At 42.0% G+C, this 20,083-nt stretch overlaps 1 protein-coding gene across 5 annotated transcripts in view; it reads left to right on the top strand.

The window, feature by feature from the left end:
• Positions 1–20,083, top strand: part of exoc6b (exocyst complex component 6B) — a 652,306-nt gene that overhangs the window by 335,892 nt on the left and 296,331 nt on the right. The window lies entirely within an intron of this gene.

The following is a 20,083-nucleotide window of genomic DNA, read 5'->3' as shown; positions in this document are numbered from 1 at the left end:
GATTGCTGCCTTGAGAACATTGCTCTTGGACACCTGTATTCCATGTTTTCTAACAAACAGTGCAGTCTATTCTTTCTCTCTCAGTGCTGCGCAGTGAAATAAATCAAGAAGTTCAAATTAATAGTGTGGTTGTTATCAAAAAAAAACAGAAGGAAAAGGAACAAACAATTTAATGTTAAGCAACTCCTGTTTTGCTCGATTAAGCCTTATCCCTTGCCAAAGTTCAGATGTAATGTCTATGCAGTACTTAGCCAGAGAGGCTGGGGATTTAAGTTGAAACTTTATTGCTGGAACAGCACAGCAGGTCAGGCAGCATCCAGGGAACAGGAGATTCGACGTTTCAGGCACAGGCCCTTCTTCAGGAATGAGCAGAGAGTGTTCAGCAGGAGAAGATAAAAGGTAGGGAGGAGGGACTTGGAGGAGGGGCGTTGGAAATGTGATAGGTGGAAAGAGGCCCCACCTACGTTCGTGACACCACCCACGCCCTCCACCTCCTCCAGGATTTCCGCTTCCCCGGTCCCCAACGCCTCATCTTCACCATGGACATCCAGTCCCTGTACACCTCCATCCCCCATCACGAAGGACTCAAAGCACCCCGCTTCTTCCTTTCCCGCCCTACCACCCAGTACCCTTCCACCGACACCCTCCTTCAACTGACCGAACTGGTCCTCACCCTGAACAACTTTTCTTTCCAATCCTCCCACTTTCTCCAAACAAAAGGAGTAGCCATGGGCACCCGCATGGGCCCCAGCTATGCCTGCCTCTTCGTAGGGTATGTGGAACAATCCATCTTCCGCAACTACACTGGCCCCACCCCCCATCCAGCATCTGCAGACCTCACTTTCTCCTCGAAGGCTGGGGATTTAAAACTTAAATACAGAAACTTGAAGCATTCGTGTTTTTCTTCACTGTTCACCAGCCACTGAAGGTGGTGAATTCTATTAGGATCTATCAGCTTGGGCACCAGGGCTGGTTTAGTACTTCACGCAAATGAGTGTTGTTCAGGTTCTAGTAGTGTACTGGTCTGATCTCTCGATTGACAACTCTGAGGAGGTGAGTTCAGTTCCCTCCATGGTAAATAGTACAGAAAAGTATGGAAGTTGCCATATTGCCATGAAAAACTATCCAGATTCACCTGTTTTCAAGGAAGAGAAAAATCGCTTGGTATTAGCCATGCTGGTACCCATTGTTACTAATGTGGTTTTAAGAAACAGTCACATTATATGAATTAATTATGTGGAGCCAGAGTGGCATGTAAGTGTTGCTTCAACCCTCTTGGCTCAAGATTGCTGCTCTCACCTATGTTTTGCTTACCCTGCCTCCAACTGATCAAATCCAGAAATTTTAAATCATTGATAAACTCCAAAAAGACTCACTCTCTGCTACATAACTTTGTATTTAATGAAGATAGATAGCTTTATTAGGCTGTTTGGTGCTTGTGTTTCTCTTTCTGATGAAATGCTAAACTGACACCTCAGTGAAGGAGTTAGAGTGGGTACAAAAAAGATTGACAAGAATGCTTCCATGGATGAGGAGCTTCAGTTATGCAGATACAGCCAGTTCTGCTGTAACATAAATTTCTCCAATGCAAATTGACTTTAACGCGATTGAAGGATTTAGACTGGTACTTGTAGAACACAAACGTTCCTTACCTGTATTGGCTATAATGTGATTCCAGCCCCATTAGTTTAAATGGCTATTGTGTGATTTTCTTATAAAACGAGATCGCACTAAAACTGAACAATTGCGTTACATCAGAACCGATTGTAGTTTGTAGCTGTTGAGAGTGATGTCAAACATGCAAATGAACACCCAAATTAGAAACAGAAGGTGGCCATTTTGCCCCTCAGGCACACTGTGCCATTTAATAAGATCATTACTGGACTGTTTGTAGTTTGAATTGTGCATTACCGTCTATCCTGATGGCCTTTTGGATTTTCTTGTCTCACAAGAAACCCCTACCCTAAACATATTCAGTGACTCTATCCTCTGAGAGAAAAACATGCTGAACTCTGTCCTGAAAGGACGATGCTTAATTTTTAAACACTGTCCCTTAGTTCTGGACTGGCCCACAAGAGGAAACATCCTTTCCCCATCTACCTTGTCAAGATGATTCAGGATATTAAACAACTGAATCAAGTTGCCCTTTATTCTTCCAAACTCCATTGGAAACAAATTTAGTCTGTCTGACCATTTTTCATAAGACAACTTATGCATTCCAGATAGCTATGATTTGGAGGTGCTGGTGTTGGACTGGGGTGTACAAAATTAAAAAACACACAACACCAGGTTATAGTCCCAACAGGTTTATATGGAAGCACTATCTTTCGGAGCGCTGTTCCTTCATCAGATGGTTGATGAAGGAACCACCTGATGAAGCAGCAGCGCTCCAAAAACTAGTGCTTCCAAATAAACCTGTTGGACTATAACCTGATGTTGTGTGACTTTTAACCTTATTCCAGGTATCAATCAAGTAAACCTCTCTGAGTTGTGTCTGATTCATCTATATTCTTAAATATGGAAAAAGAAATTGCACACATTTGAGGTGTTGCGTACTTGAGATGTGGTTTCAGCAATGCCCTTTACAACTGAAGCACAATACCCCACTTTTATGTTCAATTTCTCTTAAAACAAAGGATAGTATCCCATTAGCCTTCTTAATTTATGCTGTGCCTTTAAAGGAACTTTTTTGTGATTCATGAGCTAGAACACCTAGATCCCTCTGCACCTTGGAATTGTTCTCCATTTAAGTAATATCTGTATTTTTATGTTACCTGCCAAAGTGAAACAATTTCATATTTTCTCACCTGAAAGTCAATCTGCCAGATGTTTGCCCAGTCAGTCAATCTATCTGTCTCCATGTGAATCCTGCTATGTCCTCTTCAGAATATACTTTACTACCTACCTTGGTGTCACCTGGGAATTAAGCTACCATGTCTCCGCTCCATAAGTCATTGATATAAATTGTAAAATGTTGAAGCCTCAGCACAGACCCCTGGGAAGCTCCACATCATATCCTGTCAATCAAAAAACAAGTCATTTATGCATATGGTAAATGTTCTGCCTGCCGGCCAGTCAGTCACCCTTCTTATCATGCTGAAATGTCTGCTTAGAGAAGATTAGACTGAGAGGAGATTTGATAGAGGTGTTTATGATTGTGAGGGGGCTGATCAGAATTGATAAGGAGATAATGTTCCCATTGGTGGAAGGATTGAGAATGAAAAGGCAGCGATTGAAGGTAGTTGTCAAAAGAGGCAATGATGGGACAAGAAAATACTTTTTCTACACAGTGACAATGAAACAACACAGTGTGCTGCCTGGACTGGAACACTCAGCTATAAAAACAGTCCAAATAGGCTGGGGTTATTTTCCTTTGAGCAGAGGAGGCTGAGGCAGAATCTGATTGAGGTGTATTAAGTTTTGAAGGGCATAGGCAGGATCAATAGAGAGAAATATTCCCCCTTCATAGAAGGATCAATAATCAGGGGGCATTGTTTTAAAGGTAAGGAGGAGGAGGTTTAGAGGGGATTTAAGAAAAGAATGTTCTCACTTAGAGGGCTATGGGTATCTTGAAATCACTGCCTAAAAGTGTGGCAGAGGTGGAAACCTTAAAACATTTAAGAACTCTTCAAATGTGATAGCATACAAGGCTGTGGGCCAAGTGCTCGAAAATGGGATTAGAATAGGTGGATGTTTGTGGACTGATGCAGAATATGATGGGCGTGAGGCCCTCTTTCCATGTGTGAAAACTGTGAGTAGGCTAGAATCTAAAATTCTCTTCCTGAGAGAATGGTTGAGGCAGTCAAGAGAGAATGAGATTATTATCTGAAAAGAAGAATGTGCAAGGCTGCAGAGAAGAGGTGGATGAATGGAAGGTGAATTGCTCCTTCAGAGGGCCAGCACAGGCATAGGAGCTGAATGGCTTCCTACTGTGGTGGGAGCCATTCTATGATTTTATTTTCTGCCTATTCAAGTGGGCATGCAATATCCTTTTTGCTGTTGATGGAAAATTAGGGGTGTGCTGGGGATATGCTGGATCATGAGGTCTCAGAAACAATTCTGCTGTGCATCATGTATATCCAATGTTGACTTACTAGATTTGTTCAAGCTCTGTCATATTTAAAACAATGACAGTGCCACTCAACAGCTTGAAGGTTACCCACAATGTGAAGATGAGACTTGGTCTCCACAAAGGTGGTCACTCCTCCTTATATAGTCATGGATGGACACATCTATGAAAGGTAATTTGGTGAGAATGAGATTGAGTAGATTATTCCCTCACTACCTACCGGAATCCCAGTCTAGCATATATGTCCTTTGAGGTTTGGCTAGTTCAGTCATTAGTCATTCTAACGAGCTAGTAGTTTGGTACTACTGAGTGTCTTGCTAGACACTTCAGAGGGCAGTTAAGAATCAACCACATTGCTGTGGACCCGGAGTTGCATGTAGACCAGACCAGACATGGGCTGAGAGGTGACAAATGGAGTTTAATGTGGAAAAGTGTGAGGTGATTCACTTCGGAAGGAGTAACAGGAATAAAGAGTACTGGACTAATGGTAAGATTCTTGGTTGTGGAGATGAGCAGAGAGATCTCAGTGTCCATGTACATAGATCCCTGAAAGTTGCCACTCAGGTGGATAAGGTTGTTAAGAAGGCATATGGTGTGTTAGCTTTTATTGGTAGAGGGACTGAATTTCGGAGCCATGAAATCATGCTGCAGCTGTACAAAGCTCTGGTACGGAAACACTTGGAGTATTGCATACAGTTCTGGTCATTGCAATGTAGGAAGGATGTGAAAGTTTTGGAAAGGGTTGAGAGGAGATTTACTAGGATGTTGCCTGATATGAAGGGAAGGTCTTAGGAGAAAAGGCTGAGGCTGTTTTCATTAGAGAGAAGAAGTTGAGATGTGACTTAATTGAGACATGTAAGGTAATCAGAGGGTTAGATAGGGTGGACAGTAAGAGCCTTTTTCCTTGGATGGTGATGGCTAGCACGAGGGGATATAGCTTCAAATTGAGGGGTGATAGATGTAGAATGGATGTCAGAGGTAGTTACTTTACTCAGAGAGTAGTAGGGGCATGGAATGGCCTGCCTGCAACAGTAGTAGACTTGCCAACTTTAAGGGCATTTAAATGGTCATTGGATAGACAAATGAATGAAATGGAATATTGTAGGTTAGATGGGCTTCACATTGGTTTCACAGATTGGTGCAACATTGAGGGCTGAAGGACCTGTGCTGTGCTATAATGTTCTATGTTTTATGTAGACCAAGTAGAATAGCAAAATTCTTCCCCTGAAGGACATTTGTCGACATTGAATACATTAATTGAGGCTCTCTCTACCCTTCTAGCAGCATGTACAAGATTCTGTGGCCTTATTTGAAGAAACACAGGGAGCTAGCTCTCTTCGGTGTTCTGACCAATGTTAATTCCTGTACCACTTTGACAACAGTATGGTACCTGACCATTATAATATTGCTGTTTGTGTACCTTTGCTGTTCACAAATTGCTTCTACGTTTTTTTACATAAATTGGGATGACCTTCTTTGGAAAGAGGAGGTCAAAAGGACACTTGATATAGGAATTCAGAATGATGAGGAGTCCAGACATATTAAATGTTACCCTTTATTTACATTGGCCTATATCCCTTAATACCTTTGCTGAACCAAAATGATCTGTCTCAGATTTGAAATTAGCAACTGATGCTGCCTCCACTGCCATTTGTGGAAGGGAATTTTATCATATAAGTGCTTCCTAACATTTCTTTTGAACAATCTGACCATACTATGCCCCCTAACTTGCCAATTCCCAATCATTGGAAATAGTTTATCTTTATCTACCGTGTCTTTTTCTGTTAATATTTTGAAAATTTTGATCAAATTATCCATTAACCTTCTAAATTCTCGAGGAAACAGGCCTTATTTGTACAATCTCTCCTCAAAACTTAACCCCTCAAGTCCAGGTATCATTCTTGCAAAGATATATTGTACTCCCTCCAGGAACAATCTATCCTTTCTGAGGTGTGGTGCCCAGATCTGCTCACTGTACTCCAAGGTGTAATGCAGATAGAGGCCATTCAGCCATTGAGTCTGCACTGATGCTTCGAACAGCATCTCACCCAGACCCACAGCCCAACCTATCCCCATAACCCCACGTGAACCATGGCTAACCCACCTAGCCTGCACATTCCTGTACTCTGAGGCAATTAGAATTAGAACTACTACAGTGTGGAAATAGCCCCTTCGGCTCAACAAGTCCACACCGACCCTCCAAAGAGTAACCTACCCAGACCCATTCCCCTACCCTACATTTGTGAAATGCACCTAACCCTACACATCCCAGAACACTATAGCCAATTCACCTAACCTGCACATCTTTGGATTGTGGGAGGAAACCGGAGCACCCGGAGGAAACCCACGCAGGCACGGGGAGAACGTGCAAACTCCATACAGACAGTCGCCTAAGGCTGGAATTGAACCTGGATCCCTGGCGCTGTGAGGCAGCATTGCTAACCACTGAGCCACCGTGCTTGGCCATTCTGGCTAACTTGCATGTCTTTGGCTTTGTGTAACTGCAGCATAACTTCTGCGTTCTTGTAATCTAGAGAGAAAGGCAAGCATTCCATTAGTTTCCTTGATTATTTTCTGCACCTATTTGTGACACTTTAAAGATCTATGCACCTGAATCCCCAAGTATCTTTGGACACCCACTATATTTAACCTCATAACATGTAGAAAGTACCCTAATCTACCTTTTTTAAGTCCAAACTGGATAACCTCACCCTTGGTTAGATCAAAAGGTGGTCAGCAAAAGAATCCAAGCTTAAGAAGGTGGAACCTGTCTGCAGAGCAAATGGTTTGATTGAGAGTGTACTGGAGGAAGATTCAAACTATAAATTTCAACAGAGAATTCGTTAAGGACTGAATCAAAACTTTTGCAGGGTTACAGGGAAAAGATGTGAGAGTGTGACTAGCTGAGCTTCTCTTGTAGAGAGCTAACCAGGACTCAACAAACTGATTGGGCTCCTGTGGTGCTGAAGTCATCCAGTGAATCTATGACAAATTCAGCAGACAAGATTAGCTGCTGTTTGTCTGATGTGGTAAAATGTCCAAAAGAAAACAGCAGAGGGCATTGCAGAATCTACAATGAACAGTTTTTCTTTCCCTTACTCTGAGGTTATTTTAACTAAAAGTGTATTTTGATCATCTGTTGAATCTGAAGGCTTTTTCAGAGTGCAGGGGAGCACACCTTTTCACAATCTATACAGGTGGGATGCTTAAACCTTTCATCCCAATGTCAACGAATGAGGATATTTCTTTCCCTTTTTGAGGATCCATCACTTGATAAGCACCTTGATATATTCAGCTTTATTACTTGTAGCTTAAGGCGCCTCTACCTTGAGGCCTGAGTTGAATGTTCTATCTGAAATCCAACTGTGCTTCAAAATGAATATGAATAGGAAGGGTTTCAAGGGAAATGGGCCAAATGCTGGCACATGGGACTAGATTTATCTGGGATATCTGGTCGGCATAGACGAGTTGGACCAAAGGGTCTGTTTCCGTGCTGGACATCTCTATGACTCTATGATTTTATTTAAACTATAGTGTCACCATTCTTTATACGCTCAAATTCTGGATTAGGCAATTCTTGGGGAATTTTGTTGCAGAATTTGCCCTGGTTTAGCTAACATTATTTTTAACCCCTTTCCCATGTTGGGACGTATTCCAGTTGCAGCATTGCCCCATCAGACTCTCCCAGGGCAGGTACAGTACGGATGAAATGGTAAGTCACAGTGTTTTAGTATTATGCAAGGATATGTTTCAAAATACCAGAGAGAAAGAAAAAACACAAACTCTGTGCATCAAAGCAGCTCCTTGTAAATTGTAGATGCCCTACACTGCTGCTGTGCTTCACCTATCAAATTCTTCAGTAAAACAAAATCAGATGGCATCCAAATTGGATGACATTTCGGATGGTTTCATCCAAGCTGTCATTTCATAAAGGAAAATCAACCTCTGACCTTGAGAGGAAGGGTCTCTCCCTAAATGGTAAATCTCTACTCACATAAACTTTCTCCTTGCTTTCAGATGTACAGACTTGGTTGTTTTTCTTTCAGTTGTGCCAGTTGTACCCTTTCTGCTTCCCAACAGTGTATCTGAGCAATCTGTGTGAAAAAAGCAAGCTGAAGAGATGTCCTTTTCTCACCTTCTAACAATCTCAGAAGTAACAATATTGTAATTCACAAGAAATGGTGATACATGACATCGATTGGTTTGCCGAGGGAGATGGAACAGTGTGATTTGGAAGTGGGATGTACTTTGCTGCTTTGATATTTGGGCTGAGTCACATTGTTGCATTGATTGTGAGTCACTGACTTTTCACTTATTATATGCTGTATCTACTCCTTGAGTGTGTGTTAGGACAATTTGGAGGAATCTTTACTCCGTATCTAACCCTGTGCTATACCTATCCTCGGAGTGTTGATGGGGACCTTTACTCTAGTGATTTTCCCTTAGAGTGTAAGACAGGGACAACGTAGAAAGAATGTTTATCCGAATCCAGTCCTATGCTGTACTTGTCCTGGAGTGTTTGAATGGGACAGTGTTGAGGGAACTTTATTCCTTATCTGAACCCTTGCTGTAGTTGCCATGGAAGGTTTAGCACTGATTTTGAATGTCTGTGTCAGAAAGCCTGGTGAAAGTTTCACAACTGTAGTACACTACATCTCAACAAACTTGTAAAAAAAACAAAAAAAAAACCTCAAAAAGCTGTAATTCATGATTTAATTCAACCTCTGGAGCCACAGTGAGTGTAGATTCCCTCTTTCCCCCTTTCAAATCCCATTGGACAAGTAAATGAAGTGTGTATTGTTTATGCTAGGATTGTATAACAGCACAACCAAGGATATTGTGATCGAGATCGGCTTGATTGGAACTCGAGAAGGCAGCTGCATTTATCCTATTAAGCTTTTTTTTTGTCTGCGCTTTTGACATTTTAACTGCATCTGGGTCAAGTGAGATCCATTTGGGACCGATCATTCTGTGGAGTCTCTGCTAGTGACAGGTGATGAGCGTCTACCTTTTCTTTACAGACTTTGCTGAGGTCCACCTAAAATTCCCAGGGCTGGATTTTTCTCCCCCCTCCCCCCAGCTGCAGGCGGGTACATGTGAACCACAGCATGTGGTTTTCCAGTCCCATCACCCGAGATCTGTGAAATTTTATTTTGTTTTTGGAGGGGTGAGTTAGTTCTTGAGCCCATTGGTGGGTAACCATCTCTTACCACTTTACCACTTGCCACCAGGCTCTCAAACCCACTCACCTGCATGAAATCATACTGTCGGACCTAAAGGAAGGGGACTGTTTGGCTCATCAAGTTTGCGCCAGCTTTATACAGACATGTAAGATTGTCAGGGATATTTTGACCCCTTACCAGGGCCTACCAACTGACACTCTGTTGAAATCTCCCCCACTTGGTGTCCGGCTCCAGTGATGGGGTCCATTCGGAACTGCCTGTAGTACCAGCAACAGTCATTGCTTCTGCATAGCTATTGCTGGGATTATAGAGCTGCCAATCATTTGATTATGGAATTTCCTGTCCTTGAGGAACAGAATCCTACCTCCACATTTATTGACAGCTACTTGAACATTAAATAACAGTAGGAAAGCTGTTATCACCCTGGGTAAGCTCCCTACTAACTATTTGGCAAGGACAAAGCATTTGGATGTGTATATGAATAGGAAGGGTTTGGAGGGATATGGGGCAGGTGCTGGCAGGTGGGACTAGAGTGGCTTAGGATATCTGGTCGGCATGGGTGGGTTGGACCGAAGGGTCTGTTTCCATGCTGTACATCTCTGACTCCATGATTCTATGAAAGGGTAATGGGACCAGGATCCCCAATAAAAGGCTGTCCCCAAATCCTTTTAGATAATAATTTGAGTTTTGATTTGGAAGTGTCGATGTTGGACTGGGGGTGTACAGTTAAAAATCACACAACACCAGTTTATAGTCCAGCAAGTTTATTTGGAAGCACTAACATTCGGAGCACTGCTCCTACATCAGGTGGTTGTGGAGTTTGTTTTGCGAGAACTATTTGTGCCGCAATTGTGTAGATGGAGTTATAACAGAATTGTTACAGCCCAGAAGGATGTCATTCAGTCAGGCTTGCCTGTATGGCACCTAATGCCATCCCTTGTATTTTCCCCATGACAATCTTTTTCAGACAACATTCTATCTTGTGAGATAAATTTCTGGCTGTAACAGCTGCTACATCTCTATGACTCTATGATGGTTTGCGCTGTGGTATTCAATCGGTGTTAAATATCACTGAGTGTGACTCAGATCCTTGTTCTTCTGTGGCAGTCTCTGTTGTATTTTCTGCAGAGGCAGGCTGGGCTGAGGAGTTCCATGATTCACTGGCCTCAGTCTTCCCTGGGACCTCTTCAAAGCCAACTGAGCTCCTTTCTGCTCTTAATTTCTAGTGCCCTTCAGACAGTCAGCCTGCAGAGGTCATAGTTGTCAGGGGCCTGTGTTTACATCTTAGTGCATAACTACTGTTTGGCAACATGCAAAAGAGAAACCCAGGGAAGATTAGATGGCATATGATTTCATGATGCAACACCAGAAAAAACAGTCATAGATATAGTTAAGAAACAAAGGTTGTACCCAAACGAGATGTGAATGATTACATAAAAACATCTGAATGCAACATGAAGGCCAAAACATGGAGAAAGAATAAAAGGGAAGGGGAAAAAAACACAAGATGGAGGTTGAGGTTATGATCTAAAGTTGTTGAACTCAATGTTGAGTGATGGTAATTATAATGAATTATAATTATAATGAATGATAATTACTCAGCTTGATAAATATGTACTTGCCAACCAATGTGATATCAGAAGTGTACTATGGGTGGAATCCATGTACATTTGCAGAATTCTGTCAATAAACACTTGCATAATAATGAGGAAAAATAAGAAAAAAACACTCAATATTTGTCAAGTTGGTTTTCTTGCGAGTCTAGGTGCAAGTCTCACACTTGGGCTTGAGCAATCAAACCTGGCCAACATTGCAGTGCAGTGTTGCATTGTCAGGTCTGCTGTCTTATATCATCTGATTGTCCTGGTAGACATTGAAACTCCCATATTATTTGAAGAAGAGCTGTAGGTCTCTGTGTCCTTGCTAATACTTGTTTGTTTCTTAGCAATACTCTCACAGAGTAGCTAGTTATTCATTTTGTTGGTGATCTGGGATTTGGCTGTGCATGAATCTGCCACACTTGCCTAGGCATGAGAGGAATGAAGTTCATTGTTTTTGAAGCACTTTGGAATGGTAGAGGATGTTGTGGGATGCAACCTTGTTTTTCTTTTGTCACTTTGTAGTAAATAAATATTAGCAAGGTTGGGATGTTTATGAGATGTTCATGGCCCAGTATAGTTACATGATTTTATGGAACTGTGATTGCACTTTGAAGTATGAGGGGCACATCATGGTGTGAAGTGGTGCTTGGGGATCATGTAACCATCTGCTATGGGTATGGACAGTCCTGTTTTTGCTGGTGTTTGGCTGTACAAATCATGACCTGTCATAAATCCACTAGCATTTCCAAGTCTCAGGGGGACAGCTCTTGGCAGCAAGCTGTCCATATGTTCTACACGCTATTTTGTATTCAGCTATTTTACTAGCAAAGAAGAGAGAGAGAGCTGGCCGTGCTGATGCTGGAAATGCCTGCAGCTCTGTATCAAGGGAATCTCCTCCTTGAAGCAGGTCTTGAACTTTTGGTTTGCTTGAAACTGGCTTTCCACAATAAATTCCTAGAACTATCGCAGGATGTTGGAACTGCCATGGTCAACTTGTGTCATATTTATGGCCGGCCGCAGTATGACCTGTTCACAAACGATTGGGTTTCATTCTGTACAAAGAACTGAATTTCTTTTCTTTCCACGAGGTTTTAATAATTGTGTTATATAAACATTGTGTAATTGTTTAGTGCACACTGTTTGTGTGATATGCAGTCAGTGACATTGGTGTATACTGCCTGCTTCACAGTACAGCGGAAACCACATTGTCTGCTGGTTCGATTGCTGGAGCAATGTAAGCAAAGACATCTGTCAGTTTCACCATGGTCCCAAAAGGACATGGGTTATTTTTGACATCTGTGCAGTTGTAGCCCGGGTCAGTTTCATTATTTGTCCTGTTTGGGTCACCTACACCATTTTCGACTGTCTTTGGTAACTTGTATTGCAAGTACGTAAAATGCATGTTTGTTGAAGGCATGATGGCAGTTGGCTTTGTTCAATAACTGATGAAGTCACACACATGAAGAAGGGCCCATTGAATCAATCACATGGATGAAACTCTCCTTTTGTATATTAGTGTCTTCAGGAGAAAACGGGAAACAGTAAAGAAATAATAACTCTTGTACTGATGACTGTTAACCTTCATCTCCAACACAGTATGAAATGTATTTTAGTTAAGATAGTAAAAAGCCATAATAGGGGCCACTTACACATCTTTTCACCTCTATCTATTATGACTGCAGGTCTTTCAGTTGCTGACAACTGCTTTGTCTCACTGGGTTTTCCTATCTGTTTATGGATATGTGCATCACTGCAAGGCCAGTGATCACTTCCCTTCCCTAATTGCCCTGAAGAAGAAGATGATGAGCTGATTTCTTGAATTGCCTCAGTCCTGGGGATGCAGGAACTCCAAAAGTGCTGTTAGGAAGGGATTCTGACCTAGTGTCAGTGAAGGGACAGCAATATAGTTCCAATTCAGGACGATGTATGTCTGGGAAGGGACCTCCAAGTGGTGATGTTCCTATCTATTTGATACTCTTGTCCTTCTAGTTGGAAGGTGCTGATGAAGAAGCTTTGCTGAAGTAGTACATTGTATTTTGTACATGATCTGTATTTCCATCATTGTGCCTTAAAGGTAGAGGGAGTAAAGATTTAAGTTGTGGATGATAGATCACTCAAGCCAGCTGTTGTTGTTGGATGCTGTTGTGTTTCTCCATACTCCTGACTTGTGCCTTTTGTGTGGTAGGAAGATGATAGCGTAAAGGTATTGTTACTGGGCTATCAATCCAGAGACCCAGGTAATGTTTTGGGAACCTAATTTAAAATGCCACCGCAGCAGATTGTGAAATTTGAATTAATAAATTCTGGATATATGTGAAGCCGTTGGTCAATTATCATAAAAACCCATTTGGTTCAATAATGTCCTATGTGGACTGGAGTCACATGTGGCCCACCCAATTGTTGATTTCTAATTGTCTTCTTCAAGGTCCTAACAAGCCACCCAATTGTATCAACTGCTATAAAGTTTCAAAAAAAAAATCATTGAAACATGATGAACCACCTAGTGGTGGAAAGACAATGGCAAACTAAGTCTGGGAGAAAGTGAGGAATCCAGATGCTGGAGAGTCAGAGTCGAAAAGTGCGGCGCTAGAAGAACACAGCCAGTAAGGCAGCATCCGAGGAGCAGGACATTCCTGATGAAAGACTTATGCCCGAAACATCGACTCACCTGCTCCTCAGATGCTGTCTGACCTGCTGTGCTTTTCCAGCACCATACGTTTCGACTCAAATTAAGTCCGATCAACCCTGTAAAGTCCTCCTTATGAATATCTGGGGGTTTGTGCAAAAATTGAGAGAGCCATCCTAAAGACTGGTTAAGCAACAACTTGACTTAGACATACTCTAGATATAGTCCATGCAATGGATTGCAGGGGTTCAAGAAAGCAGCTCATCACCATCCTGTCAAGGCCAACTAGGGATAGACAACATCACTGACCCTAGGTAGAATAGAACCAGCAGAGGTAGGGCAAAGTGGGATACACTGGTGAGGGAGATACCCTTGAAGTCCTCATAATTTGGGACCCAGTGAAGTCTTACAGCAGCAGAACAAACAAGGACAAGAAAACCCCTGCTGATTGGCACCTATTGCCTACCCCATACTAATGAATCAGTATTCCTCTGTGTTGAACACCACCAGGGAAACACTGAGGGTGGCAAGGATGCAAATGTGCTCTTGTTGGGGGACTTCAATGTCCATCAAAAGGGTGGCTAAGCATCACTGCTTCAGGCCAAGCTAGTGAGTACTAAAAAGACATTGCTGCTAGACTGGGTCGACAGCAGATGGTGTGTGAACCACAAAGATGGACAAATATACGCGACCTGAGCCTCACCAGTCTGCCTAACAGGAATGAGCACCATATAATTGTCGTGGAGATACAACAAGCAGGATGAATTCAATGTAGCCAATTACTGTCCCATCAGTCCAGTATCCAGCATAAATAAATTGATGGAAGATAACTTGCTGTAGCACTAACCTGCTCGTGATCTCAGTTTGTTTCCCATAGGGGCTGATCATTCATATATAGCTCTGGTGTTCCTCTGGTGTCTTAGGCCCAACCACCTTCAGCTGCTTCATTAATGACCTTCCCTCCATCACAAGGTCAGAAGTGGGGATGTTTGCTGATGATTGCACAATGATCAGCACCATTTGCAATTCCTCAGGTGTTGAAGTGGCCCAAGTTCAAATGCACTGCATCCTGGACAATATCCACACTTGAAAAGTGGCAAGTAATATTCTTTCCAAACAAATGGCCAGGGTATGACCATCCCAACAAGAAACAATCTAACCACCGCCCCTTGTTATTCAATGGTGTTACCACCACCTGAATCTCCCACTGTCAACAACCTGGGGGTTACCTTTGACCAGAAACTCAACTGCACTCACTACATAAACACAGTGGCAAAAGAGCCTATTCGTCCGTCAGAAGCTGAGAATCTGCAGCTAGTAACTCACCTCCTGACTCCCCAAAGCCTGACCATTATCTATACATCGCAATTCAAGAGTGTGATGGAATACTCCCCACTTGCCTGGATGAGTGCAGCTCCAACAACACTCAAGAAGCTCGACATCAACCAGGACAAAGCAGTCCCCTTGATTGACACCACATCCACAAACATTCACTCCCTCCATCACCGATGCTCAGTAGCAGCAGTGAGTATTATCTATGAGCTGCACTGTAGAAATTCACCAAAGATCCTCTGACAGCACCTTCCAAACTTGCGACCACTTCGATCTAGAAGGGCAAGGGTAGCAAATATGAGAACACCACACCTGTAAGTTCTTGGCCAAGCCACTCACTATCCTGACTTGGAAATATGTTGTTGTTCCTTCAGTGTCGCTGGGTCAAAATTCTGGAATTCCCTCCTGAAGGGCATTGTGGATCAACTCCACAGCACATGGACAGCGGTGGTTCAAGAAGGCAGCTTGCCATCATCTTGTCATTTCAACTAAGGATGGGCAATAAATGCTGGTCAGCCAGTGACACCCACGTCCAACAATTAAAACTTCTAACAAATTATAGCTTTGGTACAAACATAGACAAACTAGTTGAATTTCACAGATGCATTGAAAGTGACTGCCTTTGATATCAAGGTTACAGTTGAATTATGTGACATCTAAGAGACTTGATAGATACTTGATCTGCCAGGGAGTCAAAGATTGTGGAGAAAAGGTAGGAAAGTGGACATGAGGAATATTGGATGAGATATAATCCATGACAGAGCAGTCTTGAGAGGCCAAATGGCCTATACCTGTTCCTATTTCTGACAGTCTTTTTTTTTCAATTAATTCACGGAATGTGGGCATCACTACCTATCCCTAACTGCCCATTGGGCAGTTAAGTGTCAACCACATTTCTGTGGGTTTGGAGTCACATATAGGCCAGACCAGGTAAGGGCAGCCCGAGAGGACATTAGTGAACCAGATGAGTATTTCCAACAATGGTTTCATGTCATCCAAAATTCCAGATATTTATTGAATAAAATTCTACTTTCTGCCATGGCAGGGTTCAAACCCAGGGTCTCTGGATTAATAGTCTGCCGATAATATCACTAGGCTATCACCTCCCCTCATGTCTTATGAGGTTTGAGTGATTTTGTAACAGCTTGCCTTGACACTCAACAGCCCCTGAGGCTGCCTTAATCTGTGCCCTGGATTGGTAGGCCAATCTTCATTTTCCCCACCCTGATTTTGCTATTCGGTGGAGTCTGTTACAGGGCGGGCTGGGTGAACCAAGAAATTTCCTGTCTTGTGCTGCCTGCCTTGACTGAAAAGCCAGGCCTCCAGTTTAGAGGGAATTAGTTGCTTGGACAAAAATATTCTTGGGTACAGGAATGTAGGGTTAGGGTACATTTCTAGGGTTGAGAATCTAGAAACTGCATAGATTGATAGTTCGAAAGGCAATGTGCCTCTATTCTGTTTTGTCTATCGTTGTGCCTATTTGAATGAGATAAGGTATTCGTACCCATTTTACACATTCTGCTGTTTTACGTTGGGGCAAAAATATAATTATAAAAATATTTAACATTTTAAAATTTATCATGGAAATATACGCATTTGGTACAGTTGTTTCATTCTACTCATTTTCAAATCCCTTCATGGCCTTGTCTGTACCTACCTTTGTACCTTCCTCCACTCCTACACCTCTGGTCCATACATTCCTCGAATTCTGCGTCTTTGCAACTTGTTAAGTTTTTGTCAGTCTATCATTGGTACTTTTGCCTACAATTATGTCGACCCTGAAATGTGGAACTTCTTCCCTAAATCTCCGCAATCCTATATCCTCCTTTAAGTCAGGGTTTCAAATGTACATGTGATTGAATCTTTAGTCACATGTCTGACATTAAAAGTGCTATGTAATTGCAGGTTGTACTTGTTCATGTTGATTTGCTTAGTGACTTATCAACAGCAGAGTGTAGCATTGCTATGGACAATGGCTGTCGTTTCTGAGCCTTCTGACCCTGGCAAGGATGTTTGCACTTTTAATTTTTTTCTCTTATTTAAAATATAATCTACTTGATGAAATGAAAGAATATTCAAAATTAAATAAAATGAGCTTGCTTGTCCAGCTTCTTAACCCAAAATGCTTGTTCTTTCTGAGGAAAATAAATGGCACCCACTATTTTAAAGCGAAGCATCTTCTGCAAACATTTCCGAATTGATTTTTAAAAAACTTTTGTCTCACACGTGGGATCAAAAGAAGCATTACAAGCAGAGTGCAGACAATGGGGGGGAAAATGTCAAAACAAGTCCGATATGAAGTGTTCTTTTAGGCACAGAATAGGATCAAGTCTGAAAAGGACTTTGAACAACACCAGTACTTAAAGAAAGAGAAAGCTGGAGAGAGAGAAAAGAAAAGATCTCAGTCTTGCTCTCAAAAAGAACTTTGTATTAAATTGTCAACTCGTGGGGATTCCAGGGGAGTTAATGGTACAATAGCACGAGATAGGCTTACGCTCATTCCTGGTGGGAGGACAATAAGGGGATGCAAGCTCCTACACAGCACACCAGCTGAAGGTACAATGACACTGTAACTGAGATCACAATTAGACACTTCAGTGGTAGTTTATCATGATCTCTCAACCAATTTAAAGGGTGGAAAGGTTGAGCCGGCACAGAAAGGAGCTCAGACAGGCTAGAAAATATTGTATTGCGACTGTTTCACAGATGATTAAGTCCCACACAGCAAAGTTGATAAAGTCTCCACCCACATCCCCCCCCCTCCCCAACCCCACATTTCTCTTCTTAAAAGGTTGACAAGTAAAAGAAGGAAGAAAGGTACTGTCTGTTGAAGCTTTATCACTAAAAGTTGGACTTGCTCTTCCAATTCATGCTGTGTAGGGACAGGAGTTCTGAGAGAGAAGCCATGCTAATCATTTGTTAAAAAGCTCTCTCTGTGTGCTCTTTTCCCCAATTTTCCACTCCCCACCTCTACTTGAGGCACTGACTTTTGCCTGACAACATTTCTAGGAAAGCATAGATCCTGCTATTAACTTACTCAAGTACTTATCAATTGTAAAGGAATTACAATGGACCTTTATGAAACACTGGCTTGCCTCAACTGGTGTACAGGTATTTTGTCCATTTCTGGGCACCACACTTTAGAGTTAATATCTGTCCATTGTTGCTAGACCTGCTCAGTATTTCAACTATTTTTTGTTCTTATTGATGATATCCACCATCTGTGAAATTTTGCTTGTTGTTTTGCTAATATGGAAGCACACCTTCCAGTCCTACATACCTTTGAGATCTCTGCACTCCTGCATTTCTAGCCTTGAGTAACTCCATGATTTTAGTGGCAGACTGCCTCGTAGCTGCCTAGGCCCAAGGTCTGTTCTCTCTTGAAATCTCTCCTCTTCTTTACTTCTCTTTCCTCTTTTTAGATGCCACTAAATATCTACAATACATAATCTAGCTATTCACCATCTGTCCTTGGTTTGATATCAAATTTTTCCCTCAATTACACTCCTGTGAAACTTAAGTATATTTTGTTTCTTCATAGGTATACAAGTGGTTGTTTGCATAGCTTGGTTTGGAGGGAGCTGTTGTTAGTTCTTTGAAAGAGCTGTGTGCTAATTGGACAGCCCTGTGTTTTGGTCATAATCCTGTCAGTTTGTCATCCTCAATTACCTGACTATCTCCCTTTTAGAATTATTTATGGAATCATATTCCAACACCTTCTTAGATAGACCTATTGAGAAACAATATCCCTCCTCATCTCAAATGGATTCTGAGTTCTCCAGATGCTGGATATCTGAAACAAAGATCTGAAATTGCTGGAGAAGCTCAGCAGGTCTGACACCTTCTGTGGAAATAGAAACAGTTACTATTCAAGTCCAATATGACTGCTTCAGTTTCCAGCTCTTCTTTCCAGTTTTAATCCTCCTCCCATCTCAAACATTTTGCCAATGATTCAAACAATAAACACTAGTTGTTGGGGTACACCTCAGAGGGAATATTTTTCCATTGTCCTTTTTATACTCATTTTACTGTAAAATTCACATTGTAAATAATGTCGTTTTAAACCATCAATGAACTGCATTTTACAGTGCTCATGACATTTGAGATGTTCAGCTTGAATTTGCTGCAATGTTCTATTCTGCAATTTTATTCCCTCCACATCATAGACAACCATGACATTGGGACTGTTCAATATCAGGCTTCAGTACAGCCTTTGTCCAAACCTGGACGAAAGAGGTAAATTCCACAGGTGAGGTGATGGTGACTGCCCACGACGTCAAAGCAGCCTTTTGATTGAGTAAGCTATCATGGAGCCCTTGTAAAACTAAAGTCAGTGGCAATTGAGGGGGAAACATTCTGCCCTGGCTGGAATAATACCTGGCATGAATAATACCTGGCACAAAGGGAGGCGATTGTCGGATTAATTGTGGAAGATCTTTGCTGCAGGAGTTCCTCAGACACACCATCTTCAGCACTTTATCAGTGACTTTGCCTCCATCATCAAATGAGTGTGGTACGCTGATGACTGGCAATGGTCAGTACCATTCACAAACTCCTCAGATATTCATAGAATTTTACAGTATAAAAGGAGGCCACTTGGCCCAGCGTGTCTGTACCAGCTCCTAATAAAGCTGCCAGTCTCATTTTCCAGCCCTATCTCCATAGCCATCTAAATTCATCACTTCCAAATATATATGTATCAAGCACTCTTGAAACCTCCTATGGAATATACTTCCACCACTCTCCCAGGCAGCACATTCCAAATCCTAACAACTCTCTGAGTAAGCAAGTTTCTTCTCATCTCATTCCTAGCTCTTTTGCTGACAATCTTGAAATTGTGACCTCCTAGTTACTGACATACGAAGTAGAGGAAAATTCTTCAACCTGTCAAAATTGTTTATAATTTTGAACACCTCAATAAGATCACCTCTTAATCTTCTTTGCTCCAAGGAGAATCAGCCCAATCTCTCTACGCTTTCCTTGTATTTAAAATCCCTCATTGCTGGTATCATTCCAGTAAGTCTCCTTCGCACTCTCTCCAGGGCTTTAACAACCTCCTTTAAATAAGATACCCAGAACCAAACACAACCTTGTCTGACCAATGATTTGTCGATGTGTAACATCACTTCCCTACTTTTATACTATATGCCTCTATTTATAAGCTCAAGGATCCTATAAGCCTTCCTGATGACTGTTTCAACTTGCCTGGCTGCCTTCAGAGAATTATCAGCTTGAACCTTGAGGTCCCTCTACTCTGATACTCCACTCAAAA

This window comes from Chiloscyllium plagiosum, chromosome 1 (assembly GCF_004010195.1).
Source record: "Chiloscyllium plagiosum isolate BGI_BamShark_2017 chromosome 1, ASM401019v2, whole genome shotgun sequence".
Classification (NCBI taxonomy): Eukaryota; Metazoa; Chordata; class Chondrichthyes; order Orectolobiformes; family Hemiscylliidae; genus Chiloscyllium; species Chiloscyllium plagiosum.
This window is presented reverse-complemented; position numbering and strand designations above follow the sequence as displayed.